At 43.3% G+C, this 24,296-nt stretch overlaps 1 protein-coding gene across 1 annotated transcript in view; it reads right to left on the bottom strand.

Moving 5' to 3' along the window:
• The window catches only part of fam222aa (family with sequence similarity 222 member Aa), a 45,396-nt gene extending 26,267 nt beyond the window's left edge, over window positions 1-19,129 (bottom strand). Inside the window, exon 1 of the mRNA XM_029510076.1 lies at window positions 18,269-19,129. The gene's annotated coding sequence lies outside the window, so the exon portion shown is untranslated. The remainder of the gene's footprint in view (window positions 1-18,268) is intronic.
• Between the last annotated feature and the right edge of the window lie 5,167 nt (window positions 19,130-24,296).

The raw sequence follows: 24,296 nt of genomic DNA, 5'->3' as shown, positions 1-24,296 counted from the left end.
TGACAGTATTTTATTCAAAGCAACTTAAAACGAATCAAGCTTCATCTTAACAACCATGTGCAGCCAGAAAGCTGTTTGGCAAAGAAATTAACTGTATTATTTCTTGTTTCTGCTGACAAACGTTGTCATTAATTTATTCAAACCCCCCCCCAAAAAAAACAAAAAAAAAACAAATAAAACCAAGAGGCAGCAGAATATCAAGCTAATCAGAAAAGTCATGCCTGAAAACACCAACACTCGTCTCAGGCTCACTCAGGTAAATCTGTTCATGTCCAGCTCTGGAAAACCAGGAGCATGACATGATTACAACATGGCTGGGTCTCTGCGCTCCCGCTGACACCAGCAAGTGACCTTGATCATAAGCATATCCTGTAAGACAAAATAAGCCATGTTGGTGGCTTCGTTCCAGAGCGAGAATATGTTAACTCTACCAAATCAATATGCAAAAGATCAAACCCACATACACACTTTCTACACACAGAAGATTCATGTTTCTTTATATTTTGCATGTTTAGGTACCCAATTCATCAATTTACTGCAAATGTTCAGCGTAAAAAATTTAATTCTTCATTTTGATGATTGGTATATTTCTGTTGCTTGATTCATTATTATTTTAATATGAAAATGATACAATTAAAAATAACATTAGGTTTTAATTCTTGTGTCTGACACAACAAGCCCGGTGTCCACCAAGCAGTAGCTTGTCCCAGCAGTGAAGACAGCCTTCCATTTCTGCATGTAACAGAGGAACAGCTTAGCAGTTTGCAGACCAGGGTGTCTGTTTTTGGTAGTGGACAAACCTTCACCAACCACAGCCGCACCCTTATTGTTATGCGTTACTTTGCACAGTGGCAGGATCAGCTGTAATGTAATACTTCTTTCACACAGACACCCTGTAAATTCTGTGACATGTGAATGTGAAGGGTAGCTGTGGAGTTCATCACAGAAGTCGATCACAGATACACAGACGCACCAAAAATGGGGGGGGGGGGGGGGGGGGGGGAGGATCCTTTTCAAATTTTTTCAGCAGATGCCCTGTCACTACACAGGACTTCCCAACATAACTCACAAATCCTCCTTACTTACTTTAATCAAATGGGAAAATGAGCTCTTCGTTCTTGGTTTTCATGCTGGGATTTATATTTCCTCAGTAAACCTTATTACACACCATTTGTAAAGCATTGTTGATATTGCAAAATTTTGTATCTGAATGTGACACGATCCTTTATTGTCCTAGACAGGTCCATTCACGGCTTAACACAACAACAATAAAACAAGGGCTCTTTTTTTCCCTCTACCCATGCTATGGTGGCTTACTTGAATATTCAAACAGTGTTGATTGTCTTTTTGTGTTTTGTTCATTGTTTGTTGTGCTGTCATTCCTCAGCTTGGCTCCTGAACTTCAAAGAAAGGCTTATGTCAATTTATGATGAAATGGAGTGAGCAGGCGAGAGGAAAGCGAGAGAGCGGGAGAAAAACCTTCACGCTAAATGGCCCAGCCTCAAAATGTATGCTTATTAATGGGCGCTCAATAAATCAATGGAATATAATTAAATTCAAACAATGTGATTTCTTCTCTCACTTGCTGAAGCCTCCACTCCAAATATCCCTTTCTGCAGGGCCTAAGGTGACCCCAATTCCCATGGTCCGAAGGACAACTCAGCCGTCTTTCACTGGAGGGTGTCACAGATCCAATAGTCAGTCATGCATAACATTAGTGTGTTGTGAAGCCCACAAGGCAATCAAATAGTGCACCGTTGAAATGTTGACACTGATCTCATTTGATATATTTGAAGTGTGACAAAGCCATTTTTGCTCTGCTGGATATTAAGGACTCTAAAAGAGAGGATGACACGAGTGCACACAGCTAAGCTAACTGGGCAAGAACACACATTTTCTCCTCACTTCAGTCTTCCCTCAGCGAGACTCAGCAGCCTTTCCTCCGTAATGTGTGCCATCCAGCTGTTGTCATCCTGCTCGCTCTTGAAGGTGGCCCTGACCATGCCAGCACAGGGAATCCAATTGTACAGAGTGGGAGGTGAGGCTGGGGTTGGTAATCACCTGCTGGCTAAAAGCACAGATGGCACAAACATCAGCAAGATGTTCGAGCTACAGCAATCCAAGAAGTCTTTCTGACAGGCCCACAACACAAACAGAAACCTTAGAAACTCACAGCTAGCTCTGGAATTATGCTGATTTGATGCAGAAACCTGGCAACCCAGAATCAAACATGGCTACCTGAAGGACAAAGAGTTAAAGCATTGATCTCTTGTGTTCACACGCAAGGTCTTAAGTGTCACCTGATGGTTGGGGAAAGTGAAAAAGTAGGCAGGTTGTAATGATTTAAAATGGCCAATGCTTTCCATGACAAAAGCCACCTGATAAGGGCTGCCATTATCAGCGAGTTTGTCCATCCATGGAGAGAATTGAGAAGCGAGGTCATCTTGGAGATAACAGCATAGGTGCACAGGCTGATTATCTTGCCCCTCTCAAGGATTTTTGATTCCCTTTGTTGCTCCAGTGATTTATTTGGGAGAACAAAGACTTGTTTTCTGTTTCAGGTTTCAGAACTACATGTCAAGGATAAACATGGCAGGTGTACACCTGTTCAGATTTACTCTTCAGATGCCTTGACTGACATTCTGGAGACAATTGCTTTAAATTTCCATCAGGATAAACAGAAAATATATGCTGATATATTTAACTAACCGTTGTGAATGTGGAGCTGTCACACAAGTTAACAGGCTTTACGCCCAATTTTACTCTCCGAGCTCTGAGGCAGTTTATTGATGTTTATAGCAGAGATTAATTTATTTATATATTGATTGATTTATTTATTTTTTATGGTAGTCAAAGCTCCCAATACTTCAAACATATCAGAGTTAAAATTCTCCCAAGACATTCCTCTTGCTGAAGACTCCCCAGCAGATGAGCTCCTTCTGCTCTGCATGTTGCTGCTCGGTGCCTTAGTTTGTCCTTCACAAGAGACAGGTAACACTGCCAAGACCCAGTAATTAGTGCAGATGGAGACTGTAATACTCTCTTCCCCTCCCTGCAGAAATGCCAAGGGAGGCAATCTATAAATTCCTGCATATTAATGCAATTTAAAACCACTCCAGACACCTTGCTGGAGGCAGGTGATAAAAAGGTGAAAGGCACACAGCTGCTGATATGTCAGTGACATCAGCCCTGTCTCAGCAACTTTCTGACCTGGGCCCCACAGACACACACAGACACACACACAGACACACACACCAAAATAACTTTATAATCTATCTCCTTTCTCAGAAAATGCTCCCCAAATCCCGACCTTAGGCCCTACAACTGGATCTCTATCAATAATTAAATGGTAATCTAAAAACCCATTTTAGTTGGGTCATCTTTCTGCACCATTGTCCCTGCTTCTCCTCTTCCTTGTCTATTTTTTTTTCCTCCTCTTTCCGTAAGATCTAGTTAGAGATTCCATTAGCATGAGAAAGCAGGCTGGTAATTGTCTTCACCCTACTGAGTGATCCCTGGATAGAGGATTAGGCAGAGAAAGCCCTATTTCAACTCGGAGCACAGATGCTGCCCACAGCCACCCACTCCAGATTAGATTAGACTGCGGAGGGATGAAACTGGCTGGTAACTTGCAGTCACATTAAACGAAAAGAGGGTGCACGGGGTAAAAACCTACAACCTCTTGTTCACCTTTCACCACCAACTGTGACTACATTATTTTGTTTTTTTTACCCTATTCCTTCATTTAGGAAATGTTCTTTTTAATCTCCTAACATGCTTTGCTGTTGAAATTGGGGACTAGAAGGGAAGGGAAGGGAAGGCAGCTTACAATTTTCCTCCCTCTCTCTGATATATGCAGAGTATTTAGAGCTAAATATCCCTAAATCATTCCCCTGGGCCACCCTGTCCGTCACTAATCTCCCCACCACCGCCCACTCACAGGGAGGTGTCACATTTCTGGCTCTCCTCCACAGGATAAGCACTTCAAACACCAGAGCTTCTCCTCTTGACCTTTCCACGGAGATGATCGATTAAGCTCATTGGATTTATTCCATAAACAGGCAACCATTACATCAAAAAGGCAAGGAATATACCTCTGAGGCAAAACTTAAAATCCATATAAGCTTCATGAAGGCTCTGTTTTTTTCCCTATATTTTGGCTTTTTTAAGCCACTTCATACAGCACATTAATAAACAGACCAGTTTTTTAGAAGCCGCTTTTGTATCTAAATCACTAAAGTTATATACCTGCAATTACTGAAGCAAATCACAGTGGCAACAGAGTAAAATTGTTCAACTGTTCAACTGTTATCTGGACTCTATAAAACCTCTGATGCAGAAAAACTGTTTAGCTTGCTCCCCTGCCTGAGTAGGATAAAGCAGGTTACAAAATGACAGATTTTTTTTTTTTTTTAAGTTAAACTGCGCAAAAATGGCTGCTTTGTTAAAAACCACACTTACATTCAGTAAGGTATGACAGCGACTTGCTTTTCACCTGTTCAGGAAGCTGTGTGGGGTAAACCAGGGAGTGTTGAGGCCAGTAAAAGGTCTGCTTCTTGTTTGCTGCGTGAGCCATTAAGTTACAACACTGCAGGCTTCCTGTTTTCATGCTTGAACACCTTCTATGTGCTCTCAGCAAGGACAAGACTAAACAATCTTAAGTGAAACACCAGGGTGCAGAAACCCAAGAAGACAAAGCAATTCCCCAAAAGGAATTCTTTAAACCACAACATATCGGATATCACTTTGAATCCCATTTGTGAAAACTAAAACAAGAAATCCTAAACCAGTTTCATTTCCCCAGAATAAGGAGCAGTCTCCCTCTGAGGAGCCCAACTGGAGTCCTGTTTGTGATGACAGTGGCCAGCCAGCTCTGCTCCAGGTCTGAGGGGCTCCTGCTCTATGGTAATCATAACCATTTGAATAATGAGGCAATACCTCCACGCCTGCTGCCCGTTCCCCTGCATCCTTGACTGGAGTCTTTGATAGACACTAATTCTAGCTCCATCTATAAAGCTCCTCTCATGCATTTTTAATAGAATCTATTACTTTAGGATTAAATTATAAAAGACTGTCCTCCTTAAATTTTTAATAGTTTGCATAATTGGTATCAGGGCCTGAATGCGAACCATAAAAACCCAGTTTGTACAGGACTGAGCTGCGGAACGAGTCAAACAAAACCACACAGGACCGCTGGACAAAAATGGCACATGGGATAAGGACACTCTCACAGACTAGCACACTTCTGCACATTCAAGCGAAGCCATTATGGCTTTAAGTCCGTTGCTGTGAAGAGTGAGGTGGTGCAAAACATGTGAATCAACTGTGAATGAAGGGGACAATATGGTTGGCAACCATGAGAGCCACTTTGGGCTGCTGAGGGCATCAAGGGGTCTGAGGCAGGAGGAGTCACCTGATGGAAACAGGACATAAACCAGGTGGCCGCCGACACCTGCTGCCACCGATGTCAACTGTGACCACAACGCTCACCGGGGCAAACAGCAAAATCTACTTAGTAGGTTTACAGCCTCTCTTTGTCCCCACTGTCACTGATAACTGTGTTCAGACAGCTTAAATGGAAATGTATTTCCCTTCTGTGTTTCCAGTTCCAGGCAGATCAGCCATGAGTTAAATGTCATCTGCACTCTCTCACTCTCACTCTGCATCTCCAGCTCAGCACTTTCCAATAACAGGCAGAGCATACAGGAAAGCAAATGGGTCTGAGGCATCTTCTATAAACTATAGCCCCCTTAGAAATCTATGCACGTCACCATCCCCCAAATTAGCACCGCAGGGACACCCCCCTTGCCACCCCCGCCTGCTGGCGGCAGCTCTTTGGCATATCTGCACCGGGGAAAATATTTCACACTGTATGAATTATTAAGTGAAGGGCCAGTGCTAAGCAGTGTGGAGATAGACCAGTTATTCACAGCTCTATTGCGACGGATGTGTTGGGAACCCGGGCCGCTCGTCTATCAGATCGTTTGTCATGAGCGATAGACAATTTACAACGAGAGAATTTTTCAATTTATTCATTCTGCTGTCACTGCAGTTTTCTACCTCCACTCATTTCACTCAACAACCCCCTCCTGCTTTAACTCCGTTTTGTCTGGCGAGGGGCCTCCACGCCTGCACCAACTGCTTGGTTCTCAGTCTGATACTGTTGCTCACTTAGTCTTCTCACCCTGGCGGAGGTGAAACACATGCAGAAGACATGCGCAGAGCGATCCTGCTGCTTTAATCATCTTAACTGAGGTAAAGGTGTGTTGGGGGACATCCGCTGACAGCTTAGGAGTTTGGGCTGCTGGAGTAAAGCTGAGGATGACTGTGGCCCTGTGATAAAAGAAAAGGGGGTATGAGGGTGTTTGGCTGTGCCTCTTCAAGACGAAACTCCTGGCAAGTTGTACTCCTCTATTATACAAAAACAAAAGAAAAGAGAACTGAATTAAACTGTAGCTGACTTATCTATACTGTCAAAAGCATGGTGGATGCAAACAAAAAGCTTAGAACAGCATCAACATAATAAATATTGTATGTGTAACTATTTGGACCTGTGTTGCAATAAAAGAACTCTTTCCCCAAAACAGAATCATCCCAGGCACAGGCTTTTCTTTTAGTTGATGGGATTTTTTTCCCCACCACAGGGAATCCCAGAGGACAGGATCCTGCTTATTTTCATCTGAGAGGAAATGCTAAATAACAACTCCTGTGCAGATAGACAGAGGACCTCGGCACAAATGTCTGACAGACTGTAATTTCAACATTAATTACTGAAGGTAAGGTAGCTGTCAAAACAGCCACAGATTTCTTTTTGTTCACGAACACCCTCTGTTTAAGAGGAGCAACTGCAGAACAGACCAGACTCAAAAACCCAAAGTGGCGCTCTACCTCCATTTCAAGAGACAGGAGCTCAAATTCATGAGAGACAAACTACGAATAATATTTTCAAAGGGGTTTTTATTTTCTTTCAGAGCTGAATATACAAGAGAGATAGAAAATGATATTTGAGGCTTTGTTGGTGTAAATGCTTAGTGAGAGCAGTTTGACCTGTAAAGCAGGCCAGAGTGTTTTCTCTATCTCTGATGTGCTTTGAAAGCCTGATGCAGAAGGGTTGCACTGAATAGGCCTTGATGTGAAAGGGAGGGATGTTAGATAAATGTCCTCACAACCAAGGCCTCTGCCCTCTTCCTGATGATGCATTCTTATACTCAAATACCCCCCCCCCCCCCCCCCCCCCCACACACACACACACACACACACACACACTGAGGGCAGCATTTGTTAGGGGACAAGGTGACCCTGTTGCCTGGGGGCCTGTGAGGCACAATGAAGGCCTCTCATCCCGCACACACCCAGCCGGCTGTGTTGGGCTGATGACGGGTGGAGGGGTGGGTTTTGAGGGGCATCACAAGACCCTGCTACTGCAGTTTTAAAACCCTATTCAGGAAGCCCCCTGAGATAGCTCCATTCACACCCTGCACAGGCGGAGCAAAATCCCCGCTTGTAACCCAGAGTCACGCAGTCAACAGATGGAGCTGCTATTGACTGAAGGATTGCACGGGCAGAGGCGGCTCCCCATCCATCCCGGCTGGAGACAATGGGGCAGCAGGTTAGGAGTGCTGTCTCTCAGAGGAGGGGGTCAGAGAGGAGGGGCATGCTTTGACACAGTCAAGCTATGCAAGCACTTAGAAACTAGAGGAACTGAGAGGATAACTTGTGTGGACGATGGATGGAGAGGAAGAGGCTCGTGGTTGCATTCGAGTCATTTGGGCTAGTTTCTGGGGATCAGGCTCAGATGGAGGGGGCTTCTGTGTGAAAGTAGGACAGAAATAATTTTTTTTTTAATTTGCAAAAAAGAACAATGGGACAGCCCTTCCTATACACATTTGCAAATTCAGAGGTAAAACACAGATGCATGTGTCAAACTGATAAAGAGTGATCTTGGTGCAAAAAAAGTTGTTAACACAAAACTTGGCCACTATACTTTTTATTTGAACAAATAATAATAATAAAAAAATAATGCTTTGCTTCAACATTTATTCCCATCAGCCAGAATCATATTGTTGTTCAGACTCATAATATTCACCCAGAAGCATCATGTGAGATTACAGGAAAGTGGCAGAAATGCCTCTGTAAATAGTAGTGTTATATTGCTCTGAAGTTGTTATTAATGGTCTGATTTCCTGTGTTTTGAACGTGGAGGAGCGACTGGGTGCCACAGAGGATGAAAAGCATGTATAGCAGCATGCACGTCCGCATGCATGAGTGTGAGATCACACAGACGATCACAAGTCGCAGCTCTCTGTAGAGGAAAGTATATCCATTTCCACCAAACAGCCATCTTGCTATCATGTGGCTTTGACCTGGGAGTCAATTGTCATCCAGGTATCCCTGCCTGGATGGGTTTCTATGGCCAGAGAGGAGACAAAGGCAGAAAGTATGCAGTGATCCCATAGCTTCTATCTTCACACTGTGAACACATCCTAACTATTGAGATGCCAAATACTGCCACCACATATTCCCCATTCTTGAAAGGTTTGTTTGTGGGGCTATTCTGCAAAGATAGGCACTCATTACAAAGCAGAAGGTGTCAAGAGCATTGCGGCAATTCTCCATTAACAACCACTTGACACAAAAGTAGACAGAGCCTCAAAAAAAGACTTCCTGCCACTTGGGAAATGTTCACAAATCACACCTAATTAAATGCAAAAGCCCAGTCCATAAAAATCAAAGAACAGTTTGTCTTTTCAAGACAAGCATGATAGGGTTTTCAGGGCTGTTAAAAAAAAAAAGGTTTGTGCAAAAATACTGTTATTTCATTCATGTTTGTGTCCCATTCCAGCAAAGTGTCATCTAAATACAGAGGGACAAAGCACTGAGCTGTTATTCATCCTTCCCTAGGTCACATCACAAGACATCAATGGTTTGCCACTGCAGAGTATGCTGCTGTTATGTTGTTTGAGCCTAGAAATTGAAAAAATAAAGCCTATTCCAACCACTCTGAAAGGGATCAATAAGTGCACAGAAAAATGAAAATGGCCATAAACAGAAGCTTTTATTCAGACTGCCACAATGCAGATGAAAGCATAGAATATACCTGGAGAGCAAAGCAGAATGATGGAAGACAAGAAAGCCCACAGAGTTATCTGCTGGGGCCAGAAAGCATTGGTCGCATTCAAAGCTCAGCTCCATCTACCTCCAAAGCAGCTCGAGAACAGGAGGTTTCTAATATTGTTGGCTTTAAAGCTGCTTGGTCTCCTCGCCATTATGAGACAGATTCAGGCCTGGTTGCACCCTTTTCCTTTTCAGTGTGATCTCACAAGGTCCTCTCGGTTTTCTGCAAACAATACAGCTGGGCTATGGCCCTTATTTAAAAGATTAATAGGATGCTGTCTTGGCAGAGAAGCAATCAGTGAGGTTTCTGTGACAGCAGAAAAAGTGTGAAAACAAGGCAAAGAGGAGAGACCATTGTCACGGTTACCAACTGGCTGCCGCAGCTCAATTGAGATAGCTGTGGCTTTCAAGCCCAGCTGTCAATCACCACGGCAAGCGTCAATGGGGTAAATTTGAATGATAAAACGATAAGTCATGAGCAGGCGAGTTCCCTGTCATCAGGACAGGGGCTGTTTCAGTGTAACTCACTATGGGTGGAGAGATTTCACTGCAGCCATACGGAATTTGGTTTTGCCTCCAGTCGCTGGCCTCACCCCTCAATCATGACAGAATGTGTAATCACCAAATGTCTTCCTCTCAAACCCCGTTACAATTGGCAGCACAGTGCTGTCACTAGAGATGGGAGAATAAAAATGGAAAGCTGACTAAAAGACAAGCTTTAAGTGACACTTAATTTGAGACACCCAGGCATTCTCTCAGCTCCAGTAAACAGGATCCATCAAACTTCACCCAGAGCCTGTACAAGTCTGCAGCTGTCTGTGGGGAGAGGCACAGTATGCCTGAGAGGCCCTCAGTTATCTAGAGGACTGATGAAAGAATCAAGTCCTGTAATGGTTCCTAAAAACATTCGAGAAGAGGCACAGGAATGATTATAACACGCTCAGAGTGCACATTTTCATCTGAGCCATGTCTACAGCAACACTTGAAGCATTTCCTCCTGTAAAGACAATCCACCAAAAAAAAAAAAAAAATCATGACAGGAGCTAATGACAGCCCAAGAGAAGATGACGAAGGGTTTAAAAAAAATAAATAAATAAAAACACAAGCAAGCTACTGACGAAGTTAAAGAAAAACTCTCAACAGCTGCTTTCTCCCGTCTTCCCGGTGCTTATCCCAGGAGAGAGTCCCATGCGATATCCCTGATCCTAGTCTGTGTCTGACAGAGGACTGCAGCTCTGTTCCTCTCCCCACTCGCATGGCTCTGTGCACCCCCTCTCCCCCCCAGCACCACCGCCGCCACCCACCTAGCTGTTGCTTCACTGCCAGGAGGAAAAGATGGTGAGGTTGGGGAGCGGGAGCAGGAGTGTGTGTGTGGGTGGGGGGGCTACATCAAGGCAAGGCTCTCCCAGTGGGTTCTCGTCAGTTCCAGGCCATTGCACCTTGCTCGCTGGGATTTTGTTTACAGACACACACATGCATGTGTATGCATCCACATAGACGTACACGCACACATCCGTGCAGAGGCAGATGGCTATTAATGGATACGATAATGTGTTGTGTCTTTTTTCTTTTGGCTGTACAGTCACATGTTTTGTTTTTAAGAACTGCTGTGATAATATGAATCGCTTCAGTAACAGATCACACAGAAAGTGGGTGACAAGAAAAAAATAAAAAACAAAAACAGCAGTCTGATGCCTGCAGAGCTTGTTTAAGCAGCACAAGAGCAGATAACGTTCAATCAAAACCCAGTGATACGGTTGATGTGGTCAGTGATAATGTGCAGCCAAAAGGCCTGACACACTTCCACGGTCTTTGGGGACGCGCAGAGAATGGCAGGCTGCCCTTGTGCGTTCAGTCTCTACAGATGTTGCCTTGGAGAGCGGCTGACTGGCTGGCTGCAGTGACAGCTGGACAGCTGTTCCTATAGACGCAGCCACAGAAGCATGCCATGGAGATGGGGGTGGGAGATAGTGCTGTATTTGGTTTATCTGTATGAAGCTCCCCAGGACGTGCAAAGCTGTCACTTTTAGCAATGGTGCATGAGCCCGGATAAGGAAAGATGGCACCGAACAGGATATAGAGAGACAGCACAGATGGGTAAATATCAGACACGGCTGACATTATTTAAAGAAGCTCCAATAACAAAACAGATTTTTGTAAATTGTAATTTGTCTATCTGAATATAAACAGTCTAATGCTACACCAAATGGCTAAGTCATACCATTTCATTTGATTCATGAAGTCTGAGCAGCTGTGACTTTTTATTATCAAAACAACTAAAAGTTTAATATGAACTTCACAGGGAATTTCAACTTAATGTTTTACTTCATCATAAAGAGGGGGGAGGAAAAAAAATCTATTTCCAAAAGCAGAAAGAATAATTGGCTTCACATTAAAACCACCCTGGACTTTTTGCCAACATCAGTGACTGCTGGTGATGAAAGGCAGTTTAAATTGGGGTCATGTTCTGAAATGATACCTTTATCCTGCCACTTAAAAACACAGTAACCAAAATTATGGAGACCTGAAGACGAACACAGCCGATTACAGACAGCATATAGATTAACATCCTGACTGGGGAAATTCAGAGGGTGGGAGAATCTAATAAAAATCTGTTGGAAAAGAATTGAAATGCTAAAAACACTCAGCAATATTAAATATTTTCACCTGCTGAATAAACACACTACAAATCATGAGTTAAACAGCTTGGATTGACGCCAGTCACTTCTGCCAAAACTCTCATTTTTACTAAGCGAGCCGGGCCATTCATTACGCCGCAAAAAGGTCAGCAATTTGTTCAACTCAATAAAAATGTTAATAAAACTAAAAGCTCACAAAAACAAGCACTCAGTTCCTCGGGTCGCTCAACATAACAAGAATATGTGAATATGTGCGTGCTTGTGCGGCCGCATCTGTCGAGCAGCGAGTGCAGTGCTGCCACTGCAGCATGACGTAGGTCAAAGGTTATACAGCAACAGCTAAGGAAATATATCATAATCCTGGTCAAACTCCACCAACGGCTCAACGCAAAGCAGATATAACCACATGCTAACAAACACACAATCACCCACAGCTCTGTAACCAACAATAACCAGGAATTGGTAAGTACCCCCACAACAAAATCTCAAATTTCAGCTCGTACCCTCAACCTACTCAACCTACTACTGCTAAATAAATAAAAAGACCCATTAGGCAGATTTCAAAGGCCAGCAGTGGGCTTATAATTACACATGAAATCTTTTAGAGGAAAAAAGTGATTACTCTGGATGCAAGTCTGGAAGTGGGTGGGGGTGGGTTATTGCTAAGCAACCAGTCATTATCCTCCAGAGTGGAGCGAGGTGACCGGCCATCCGTCTAACTCCGGTGGCTTGCCTGGCTCCTGTGCAAAACCCCCTCCCTTCTTTCCTCCACCTCTCTCTCTCCCCTCTTCCTCGCTCCCTCCCTCTCCGCCGTCTCCCCGTCCGAATACAAACAGAGATAAAGAACGCTGCAATCGCTCTTGACACACAAATAGGTTAACACAATAAAGCCGGCTTTGCCTGGCTCACTCGAGGGAGGAAAGCAATTCCAGCAGCAGGCAGGAGGTAATAAAACAGGGCTAGGAGTGAGCGTGTGTGTGTGGAACTGAGTGTGTGTGTCCATACATGTCCTCATGTCAGTATTCCTATGTTTTTGTATGTGAGTGGAGGCAGGCACACAGAAGCTCTTTGGCCTCAGGGCCTAATATCCCACAGATTTTCAACCTTTTTTTTTTTCTTTTTTTTTTTAAAACACAAATAATAGACAGAATAAAATGACGGAAATTCCAGGCTACTCTTCCATTTAGATTAAGGAAATGGAGGCTTTACATTAACAATATAGCTGACCTGCTCAAGCCCTATACAAACATTAAAATGCTTCCCTGTGGGTCATATGGCGGCTCTCTAGTAAATGCTCTCCAGCATGGTTAAAATTCAACAAGTAAATTGAATGAGTTTTATCTGTGCAAGCCTCATCTTCTCTCCCAGATGCAGCTGCCAGTCCTGGCAATAAATGATAAAAATCTCCAGAGTTTTATTAAATCGTGTTGCATTCACGCTGAACTCAAGAAAACGGTGAGGTGGCTTCTGCAATTACAATCCAGACCAGACAACATTGTTTTCTCCAGTCGGTGGAAATTTCATTACCTCAGAGCAACTGCCTTAGAATTAGGTAATAGCCTCTTTTTGTCAGAGACACAAACCGTCTGCGGGAGGTGTGACACCCCATAAGAGTTATCCATTTGCAACAATATGCATCTAGACAGTCACAGTCCAGATGCTGGTCAGCATAATGTGCAGCATTATTCAGTGATATGGGGGAAGTGAATGGAGAAAATAGCTGTCAATAGCTAATTCCTGGATTGAGTGTAATCAAAGGCATTGAACCTTGATATATCCATGCAGCTAACGTATCTCTCCTCGGGCTAATATAGACAGATGACACAGGTCACACATGGCTCTGTCTCTTGCATGTCAATAAAGAGAGAGAGGCCGAGCAAGTTTTTCCAGTGGAAAGACTTAACTGTCAAGAAATCCCAATTAAAGCTTCTGGAAAACTTTCACACGTTTAGGTCACACACAATATCCATCTGTAAAGTGCCAATCAGTTCCCTTGCTTTTACCCGCTGTTCCTTCAACCAGGTAATCAAACAGCAGATATGTAAAGTAGTGGCCATTGTCAAAAGGGAATAAATTACCAAAGCATGAAGAGAAAACATTTTATCTGTCTGATGTATTTCCTGCTTCTGCAGAAAGCTACAAAGCCCAAGGGAGAGCAGTCAACCAAAATGCAGGGAGACGGAGATTAGGATGATGTGCAGTTCCTTGTTCCATTAAAGTTTGATCTTCCTCAATAGCCGAGGAGAATCAGATATCTCCTATTCAAGATTAAAGTACACCAGCATAGAAGGAAAGATTAATCAGAGGCCTGCATGAGATAAAAACAGCCTTGCTTCTGGCATGGAAAACAGTGGCAATAAAGAGTTCAGCTGATAATGTGAAACATGGCTCGGCACAATAGCAAATCAAACAGCATGTAGGGGCCTCCAAAACAAATCAAAGCACTGACTAGACTGCAATCCAGTGGCTGAAGAAGTACAGCAGAGGCTGATCTGATAGTAACCAAAGCCTTCATTTTATTACTGGTTAAGGTTGAAGGGGGCATACTGAGGATTTTCCCATGTTGCTCACTGTCGCCAGGATTTCATTCCCTCTCCTCCTCCTCTCCTTGAGATCAATGGAGCTGGGGTGATTTCACAGCAGCCTGCACTGTCACCCAGAACAAATCAATGTGACCATGAGGAAGGCAAGAGCGGCATTGTTTTTAAGGAGAGCAAATTCGCTGTTGGAGAGCTTGTCAGATTTGCTTTATTCTCTTTCTTTCCCCAAGAACACTTTGGAAAGAGCATGCCTCCCCTGTCTGGGTTATGGAGTAAACTATGAACTGCACAGCACTCACCCTCTCATACTACTATACTCATTAACCCCGTATAAACGCCACAGTTCCTGTTGACTTTATTTCACCCGCTAACCATTTTCAAACATAAATATGCACTAACTGCTCCAACTTTCCAAATTAAACGGTGTACATTAACCCCAAAGCCTAGTGAGACATGACTATCATTCAACCTCACAGAGGGTGATAGGGGAAGTGAAAGAGGCGGTAAAAAGGATCATGGTCGTCACTTTACATGCACATGAAACCTTTTTCATGCAGCCAAATTAATAAGAGCCTCATCTGGCTCATCGTCTACCCAGCAGAGAACCACACAGGTTCTTGCTAGCATACACTTGAAACACTGCATCCCTGCAATTACAGGCTTCTGGTCTGTTTTTCTGTAACAGACCAAAAAATAAAAATAAATAAATAAATCACTAAGCCCGGTTATAAATTGAAACAAGCCTCATTGAGACATTGACTACTTTGAAAAGATTGTATTACTTTGTGTGCCACAAACTTCGTAAGACTTCACAAGTGCCTACTCATTTGAGAATCCCATAGTTGATCGAGTGTTCATGAAAATACCACAATTTAGTGAAATATCATGGTGCTTTCCCCACGATATTGACCTCGCGCAAATTCACTCAAGTGCAAATGCACTACATTTTTTCTCAAAACTGTATGTGGCTGATAAACAGTGAAACGTGATAACTTGTCTTTTAGAAGCAATGACCCTTCAAAAAAGCCTGCGCTCGAGTGTTTGACCCCAACACAGAGGAAAGACCGACACACTGGGGAGAGAATGAGAGCTGCAATTCTGACTGAGGGTCAATGATTTGCTGCTAAACTAGAAATAGTATGCAGCATGATGTGTGGTAGCAGCCAAGTTTACAACAAGGTAAAACTGTCAGGCATAAAATACTGGTAGTGCTACCTGCAGTCACTACAGCCAAATACACTAACACAACCATCCCTGCTGACCGTGCCTGTACATTAATATCTCATCAACACCATCATCGCCACTCCAAACTGAACAGCGCGTTCACCTCTTTTCATTCACATGGTCTGGCTGAAGGGTGTCTTTGTTTCTGAGCGATCATTTGTGTGTAAAGCTTTTTGTTTTATGTTGTTTTGTTTTTTTTACCCCTCTGTACTCTACCTCCACATCCCAGCCACTGACATTAAAGACAAATCTCGCTGCAGGGATAGCAGGGTTTATATTAAGCTATATAATATTGCCAAAAAAAAGGGGGCGCATCATTTCTGTTTTCCAGCACATGAAAGGTGGTAAAACAAGGGCGATATGAGACTTTTCCTGATGTGAAACACTTTGATCAGGTGCCTAATGAGCTGCTGTTGACATGGCTTTGAGGGAATATGTTCATGTTCCTTAAAGTGTCCCATCATATTTCCAAGTAAGAAGCTTCATGCTTCCCTTGGACATCAGCAAATCTAGAAAGGATTGTCCATTATTTTCTTTGACAGGAGAAAAATCACTTTTCAGCACTATTAATGCCATGAATAAAGCCTGAAGACAGTAAATCCGTTTTAAAATATTATTGCATTCATTCACACAAATGAAATCACATTTGTGCAAATAAAAAAAAAACAAAAAACAACGAAAACGCCACAAGAATAGACATGCAAACCTTAGACAGTTCAGCAATGAGTATCTTTCGTAAAACACACGCACATGCATGCACGCGTGCGCGCACACGTATCCACTATTTTAGTCATTTTAAGTGCCAAAATGAGTTTTGCTGCCTCTGGGTAGGTGTTGAGACAATCAAGCCATGCAGGGATTAAAAAAGATTAATACACAGCGCAGGAAATTAAACTTCAGTGACTTTAACGATATTCATGAGTGGAGCTCACTTATTCACTTCAGGCAGGCACTTTAATAAGCAAAGAATACAGTAAGAAACCCAAGTGCTATCAATCAATCAAAATGATATGAAATTTGAGTTGCAAATTGATAAAATGCCAGGCTTCTTAGAGTATTACTTTTGTTAATGTGATGCTACGTTACTCACTTTCTGACTGTTGGCACCATAAATGATCAGAGCAGATCAGTAACTTGGGTTTTCTTTATTTTAGCAACCAAGGGGGAGGAAGAGCACAATAAACAGTTTGTATGGGTAAAATTTACACAGCACCCATTTTCAACCTAAAGCACATATGACCTTAAAGATTATACTGATGACATTTGCCCTTGTTGATGGTTAACTGAAGAAAGAAAGCATGTTAAGAGAGAAATGAAAAGTGAGTGAAGTCTTGAGTCGGCAACGGCGCACTTAAAGTTCCAATGTCACAGCAAAACGCAAGATCTACACCCAGCCAGGAAATAAAGGGGCAAAACTGCAGCTACAAACTCCAAAAGGTAATTCAGTGACCTAGATATTAAAGCTTTTCTGCCATTTCATTCTCCCCTGCCTTGTCCAACCATCATGTTGAGTTAAGGCAAGCATTATGCTGGGAAGACTATTTGTTTAGGTGAGGAGCAGCCGCAGAGCTAATATGAGCACAATTTGCTCAGCAGGTCAGAGGCACAGAGTGGAGGAAGTAAATGAGGCAGTTCTGCCCCCTTGGGTGCAGCCCCTGCCTCATACATCACTGGATGTTTTATTCAATACAGCCAGGAAGGCAGGTGCCCTGACTGTGGGGGCGCCTGCCCTGCTGTAGGGGCCCATATTACATTCAGGGAGCTGCCTGTCTGTGGAGCTGCTGGGGAGAGAGCGAGCGGGGCTGGTGAGGGAGATCAATTTTGAGGATGCTTGTAGTCTAATGATAAAACATACTGTGTGCAGCTATTTGACTGCACAGTCAGCAGGAGGTGCAGGCTCGTTTTAGGTGTACAGTGAGCAATGATGCTAAATGCTGCAAAGCAACATCAGCATCCCAGAAAGTTCAAAGTTGGCCGGCTACTTCTAACACAACCTGGACTTCAGTTACGCCCACGATGGTCTATTTGCATAGGAGGCCCGGGCTGCAGAGGACAAATTTGCCGAAGAATTCCCAGGGACAATGACAGATTGCCTCCAGACCTCAATGCAGCACCGAGCATCATCCGTGTCGCCGAGCACAAAGTGAAAAGTTTTACAGCGTCACACACTCACCTCCATAAATTTTATGAGTTCCTTGATAAAAAGCCTCTCACGACATGCAGTCAGATTATAAAACCAAAGTGTATATCATTAACACGCCAGGGTGAAAAATCACTAATTGCAGCAGACACCAGTCTCCCTCCCTGCACGCAGTGACGCACGGGGGCGTGCAGATGAGAAATTCGCACTTTTTGCTCAGGCTCCAGTCCTCCGTGCCACATATTCGTGCCTGCGGTGCGATACCCTCGACAATACACTTAATTGCTACCCGCACTTGAAAAGACCAGTATTACACATCAAAGCGGCTCCTACAGCCATTCGGGAGCGGCTTTCTAACAAGTCGAATTTTACAACACTTCCTTTACTATTGTCGGGTGGAAACAAAGGGTTTAAATCCGAGGCTTCGTTATGTGAGCAGCATCCTGGGAAAATGAAGCATTCGTTATTTTTATTTTTTTTCTGCTTCTCCTGTATTTACCACTCCAAAGGCTTCGGCGAGGCTCTGAAAGCACGTTAATGGGCTCAAAGCATGACCCGAAACAGCCAAGATCTGTAAGAGTTGGACAAACAAACACTGAAAATATATTTACCATAAATTGCTCCGTAGTGTAGACTAGAACTCCATGCAGATTGTAGCGTTCACTGAGCAATCTGCCGACACTTCTGTGGTCCAAATTAAAAAGGATTCATTCTGTTCTCCAAAATCCAGCAGCCGCTATGTCGACGTCAGACGCTGATTAAGTTTATCCTCTTCCGATGGTTTGCAAATATATCGGCAACCCTGAAAAATTAGATTCCACACTATAGCTTCTAGCGTGCAAAGTTAATGAGCTTTTCCGTTTTTTTTCTCGACTCGGCGGCCAACGTTTTGTGGAGGGCAGAAAGCGGCAGGTCGACAATTTCACGAGCGTCCTCGGCAGGATTGCGCACAAAGTGCGCTTCGCGTTTTTCACCGTTTAGCCTCCGGAACAAAGTGAAAGGTCCCGATTGCCCCTCTGTCCTCTCGGAGATACTTCCAAATACCAGGGCTGACAGGCGAATGACCGGATGGTTGAACTGCTACGCAGTATTCCCAAATCCCCCGCTGTTACGCATAGGTTTAAAGTGGTCCGCCTGCTCACCGTCGGCGACCTTATGTGAAATGTAACATGCAATTGTTAGTAATATTACCTCGGCAATATTGTGTCAAGGTACCCTGAAAGAAATCAAGGCTCGGCCAAAGCAACTGCCTGAAATATCCTAAACTGATGCGATGTGTTTAAAAAAAATTAAATAATAATAATAAAAAAAAAATCCCGGCGATCAGGCTCCGCTCCGTCCGTCACTTTCTCCGAGCTGTCGGCAGCCTCTGTCAGATGTCCTGCCTCCCGGTTCGGACGCAGATTTCCCGCAGAGACTGTAGAGGAAGCCTGGTAGAAAAAAAAAAAAAAGTTCCGAGGTGCTTTCTTTGGCGTGCGAACCAAAGTGGAAAGCTTTGAGTCTGGATAAAGAGCTAGCTGCTTCGGGCAGCTCCGGGATGCGGTCCTGCCCTTCTGCCGAGCTGCCGAGACTGACAATAACCCGGAACGCTGCAGACTGTCAGGCTGCTCAGACCGCCCACCGACCAATCAGGGCGCCGGGGGAGCTCCCACATTCCCACGGGCTGGCCAATCATCGATAATTGAGGACTGTTACCATAGAGATGCGCGGCGTCCAAGCGTCTGAAACCACGTTGTTTATTCGCGGAAGAAAAAACAAACTCAGATATAAATTGTCGCGGCAGAATGCAGATTGAGATCTTTAATCATTCTTTTATCCTTCACGGCACTTCACCCCCTCCCCAGCAGCACGGTTAAAGGTTAAAGACACCATCTTGTTCTGGGACGATCTGGGCTCGAACCTGCGGGCAGAGGTGCCCTTGAGCAAAACACTGAATCATCTCAAGCTGCAGGGATGGTGCTCTGCGGGGAGAAATAAAGTATTATTATGCAACCTGAATAAAATTAAATGTGATTAGCATGCTAAATGAAGCTACTGTTTATGAATTGATTTGAAAATGCTATTTAACTTAATTGTCTTGAAACTCCTGTAGGACAAATATTCCATACAGATAATAATTATCTCATAACATGAAGAGTCTTGCAGCTGTGCAATCATCAAAGAGCAACCTCGGAGACACGGGGTTTATTGTGTCCTAGGAGTGTGTTTTTAATGGATGTTATGTTCTTACAGCAGAACGCACATAAACACGCATGCTGTCACTCAGACACATTCACAATGTGGCTCTACTGGCTGGATCTGATGTTAAACTATCCAAACGTATTTCACCAAGACAGTCTTTTAATAGGTGCGACAGATCTGTGGCAGCTCAACTTTGCAGATTTCTACCACTGACACCTCCAGCTGACATGAGTTACAGGAAACCTTGCAAAACACCTGTTTTTGCAAAACTTACACCATTACAACCGTGTGTGCGTGTGTGGGTGTGTGTGAGTGTGGAGGGTTTACTTGTCAGAGGGTCTTTAGTGTTCTTTTACGTCTTACCAACAGTGTCCGGTGCACACAGTTCCCAAGACACACAAAGGCAGTACAAGCAATCACACATCACGGACTCTCATAATAAGCTGACGCTGGGAAGTGGGTGATGCAGCACTCAGCTTATGCCAGTGCTGATAAGAGCCTGAAAGTATTACCTCGGTCTGGCAGCCTGCTCCAAGAAATCCATCCTGAGCCAGGTCATCAATTCTGCCCTATCTGATTGCTCACCAATCCCTGGCAGCTCCATGTTGCTGTCCTGGCTTCTGCCTTTGAAATACTCTCTATGACTTGCACTTTCATGCTAGTTCTTTCACAGAAAAATAGTTACATACTGTATGTACATGTGGGCGCTTTTATGCTGTCTTACACCTACATGACAGATAGTAAAACAGTGAGCAGCAGCTCTCGGAGGGGCTAAAAATTACCAGAAATAAGTCAATCCTTTAAATGTATTAGCTCCAATCACATCGCTGCTTCCCTGCTGCAGTGGACCTATAGAGCATACATTAAAGCCCGTGGAGTTCAATCATATCACCTACACCATGCGGCTGCATAGCCTATCAAACAGATGAACAATTAATTGAAAAATACTCAACCAGGGCTGTGTTGTGCTCCTGCGAGGCAGGCAGGCAAATAAGCCATTTGATTAGCTGATAAGCAGATGACTCAACAAACATTCAAGGCATGTTTACTGTGGTTTGATTAGAGTACGCCCAATACGCAGAAGATTGGACACAAATACGTTGTGAAAACACTCAGCTGTTCCAATCCCCAAGGCAGCATGAGGGCACATAAAAACAATGAATTATTTATGGGGGAGACTAGCGAAAATATCACGGCGGATAATTTTCTGTGGGCTATATTAAATGTAGTTTTCAAAATAATATGTCTGAGTCTGTGCATTCCCCAGGAATCATTCCCAGTGACAGGATATCGCGCCTGGAGATTGGATATGAAATCATATTAGATATTTCCCTGCCAAGAAACCTATGATCGCTTAACTGAAACACCAAAGCAAGGGTTATTCACATGCTAATTGGGCCTCCTTCTTTCTTCGTAAATATGGTCAAAGGATATTTGCTTTGTCTCTGTTGAAGGTATTAGCTCTGGTTCAAAATGAAAGACTTCAGTACCAAGGCAAGCATTTGGCATGCCTCATCTGAAAGAGGGTTCACAGAACCAATAAATCCAGGTTTGGCTTCAGTAAAAACCACTGCAGCTTCTGTTTGAATGGGGCATCTCATAAATAAAGCTCTCATATGCCCCAGCCAGATCTAACATTAGTGACTGTCTCCGAGCTGAAAGCCTTACGCTGTTACAATTTGTTCCTCAAAGTGGACTCAGTCTAATTGAGCAAAGTTTAAGTCTCCATAAACAGCAAAGTAACAAAAAAAAAAGAAAAAGAAAAAGAAAATCGATGGCAGCAGAGGCATGGAAAAAAGAGATAGCATTGATTTATCTGCCATTGATTCGTGAGGATCGCTGCATTGTGCCCTCCGGGTGAAATGCACGCTGTCTGCCAACTGATGGGGATGAATCTGAAAAGGTGTCAAGTGGTTAGAGGACACAGAGGTGGAGGATGAGATCACGGGCAGCCAGAGGTGGCAGGGGAGGAAGAGTAGACTGAGAGTGGGAGTGAGGGCATGAAAAATCAAACAAAGTGAAGGCGGTAGACGAAAGGCTTGATAAGAGAGGATAATGTTGCAAGGATGACACCAGCACTACGCGGGGTTGAGTCTCCATAGTGCTGCACTAAATGTCTTTGACAGAAGCGAGAAGAGATCAGCATGAAAGCAAAGAGCTTAGTGAAAGAGCAGAAGGCCTGAAGCGAAAACCATCAAATAAACCAAGACACCAGTTAAGACCAAGACTTCTCTATCCTGTTGACAATATCAATGAAAATTAAATGAAAAGAATTCAGCCATGCCTGCTTTAACAGTTGTAAGCACAACAGTAGACTTTCATTGGTTCATTCAGCGTGAAGTCAGAGGTTGTTGGCCTCGACAGGGCTGTATGAGTAAGCATATATGAAATCCTGCTGTCGCAAGTGCCTGAAAAACTCGAGCATCTTTCGCAATATTTTAAGTATCAGCAACTGGCAAATAATTGTCTCTCAGGGGACCTCATGCTGTCAGCCAAATGTTGTTGAACAAAAGGGAAGCCAGGACAGAGATCACAGGCCGATGCAGCCACACAGACGCAGACTAAGAAGTGTTACTCATGAACTTTGGTATCTTTACAACATCACTGTCTCCTCTGTAGCTGCCTGTGTTCACATGTCCACACTAGGGGAGAACTACTTTCTGAATTTGATCCCAGCTGTGGAGAAACCCTGTGTTTTTTTGTTTTTTTTTCTATTGGGACATTGCATACATTTTGTCAAGGTTTGAACTAGTCTTTTATGTTTCTTTTCTTTTTTAATTTATCATGCTTTACGTATCAACATTTAGTTTTCAAGTTGTATCAAAATATGTAGTGACTGTCGCTTAATTGTGTTTAAAAAAGGACGAGGTGTTCCCAGAGCAGTTGGTTGCAAGTGACTGTCGCTTGTTTTGTATTCACAGTAGAGTCTAAGTGAAGCTGACTTGACTTGACACAAAGATTGTCACTTGTTTATGTCTTGGAAGGCTGTTTTCTTGAGCAGTGTTTTGGTTCAACCCTCGAAAGCATCTGGTTTCCTGTGTGCGACCAGTCAGAGATGTCTCCATGAGACACACATGAGTACACACAGGAAGCTGTTTGCAGACAGGTTGAGCTGAGGTTATTTGGTACCCTGAATGTGTGATACAACTGTGCCTTTGGGTGGGAATGTTGTTTGTCATTGGAGCACCTGAAAGTTCATTAAAAAAAAACAAAAAAAAACAGCAAAATCAAATTACAGCCACAAGGGTGTGAAAAGCAGAAACTGAACTAGAAGTTAGACATGTTCATATCTTTTGACAAAACTTGCCGATCAGAGATGAAAAGCTGTTTATTTCACATTGTCTGGTTTTAACATGTCGCCATGAAATAGAAGCATAAAAGTGCACGAGTCTCAGGAGGTCAGGAGGAGCAACGACCATCATCACATGTATTACACCGGATTCCTGTTCATAAAAACTGAAAACACATGAGAGGAGCCATCAAAATCCTTTGACTTTGTTATATCTAAGGTAAGATGTTATGTTTCAGTAATTGCAACTCTTTCAGGAAGAAGTTCTGACAGCTAACTGTCACTACACTGAAAAAAAAAGACCCCATTTAACAGCTTTCATGGCATTTGTCGTTAAAAAAATGTAAAAATTAAGCATTAGAAAAAATATATACTTATCCATATTTTTTATTCATTTACTGATATAAATGTGCTAAAGTTGAATGATATTCTACTCCGAGTTAAATCATTTGCATGATAGTAAAATGAAAAAAAAAAAGATCATCCACCAATAGCTCAAGCACTAAATATTAACAACGTAGCTAATGCTGCCGTCTATCAAAATATGTCTTTATGTGACCCCCCCCCCCCCCCACACAAACACACACACACACCAAGTTGTATATTTATGCTTTTGGTTTTCTCCGACAGCTGGTTAAGACAGGTCTGCCAAGAACACATCTATTCTTCCTGTTGTTTGAGAGCTTCCTATGTTGTACTTCGCCTCTCTCCGTACAATGCAGGGCCAGCTTAGCACTGGTGTCTGTGACAGGTGAGGGGCTGCTTTGTTTTAGTCAAGCTCTATTAAAGAGAGGCCCCCTCAGCACAAACACAAGCTCTTCCATGCCATCGACACGTGTAAAAGAAGTGTGATGTTTCCATCACTGCTATGTACTTACTCCTCTCTTCTCTGTGATGATGTGTCATCTATTAGACACCTTAATCTTCAGAAAATGTGACTGTAATTTCAATATAAATTCTGTGAAATCCTACCCTATGTCCTAGTTCCATACTGCTTATTCCGACTGCATTTCAAAAAAAGTATACAGATTAAATGCAAAAGTGACATTCACTCGATTTTTGGGTGAGATATTAAAGGGCGTATTGAGAGACAACTGCAGGCGCATCTAAACTAAAAAAAGCTACACTGAGTCTAAAGAAAAATAGTTTGACCAAACAATTCCAACTTA

The sequence above is a fragment of the Echeneis naucrates genome, chromosome 9 (assembly GCF_900963305.1).
Source record: "Echeneis naucrates chromosome 9, fEcheNa1.1, whole genome shotgun sequence".
NCBI classification, from domain to species: Eukaryota; Metazoa; Chordata; class Actinopteri; order Carangiformes; family Echeneidae; genus Echeneis; species Echeneis naucrates.
The sequence above is the reverse complement of the archived record's forward strand: the minus strand, read 5'-3'. Positions and strand labels throughout refer to the sequence as shown.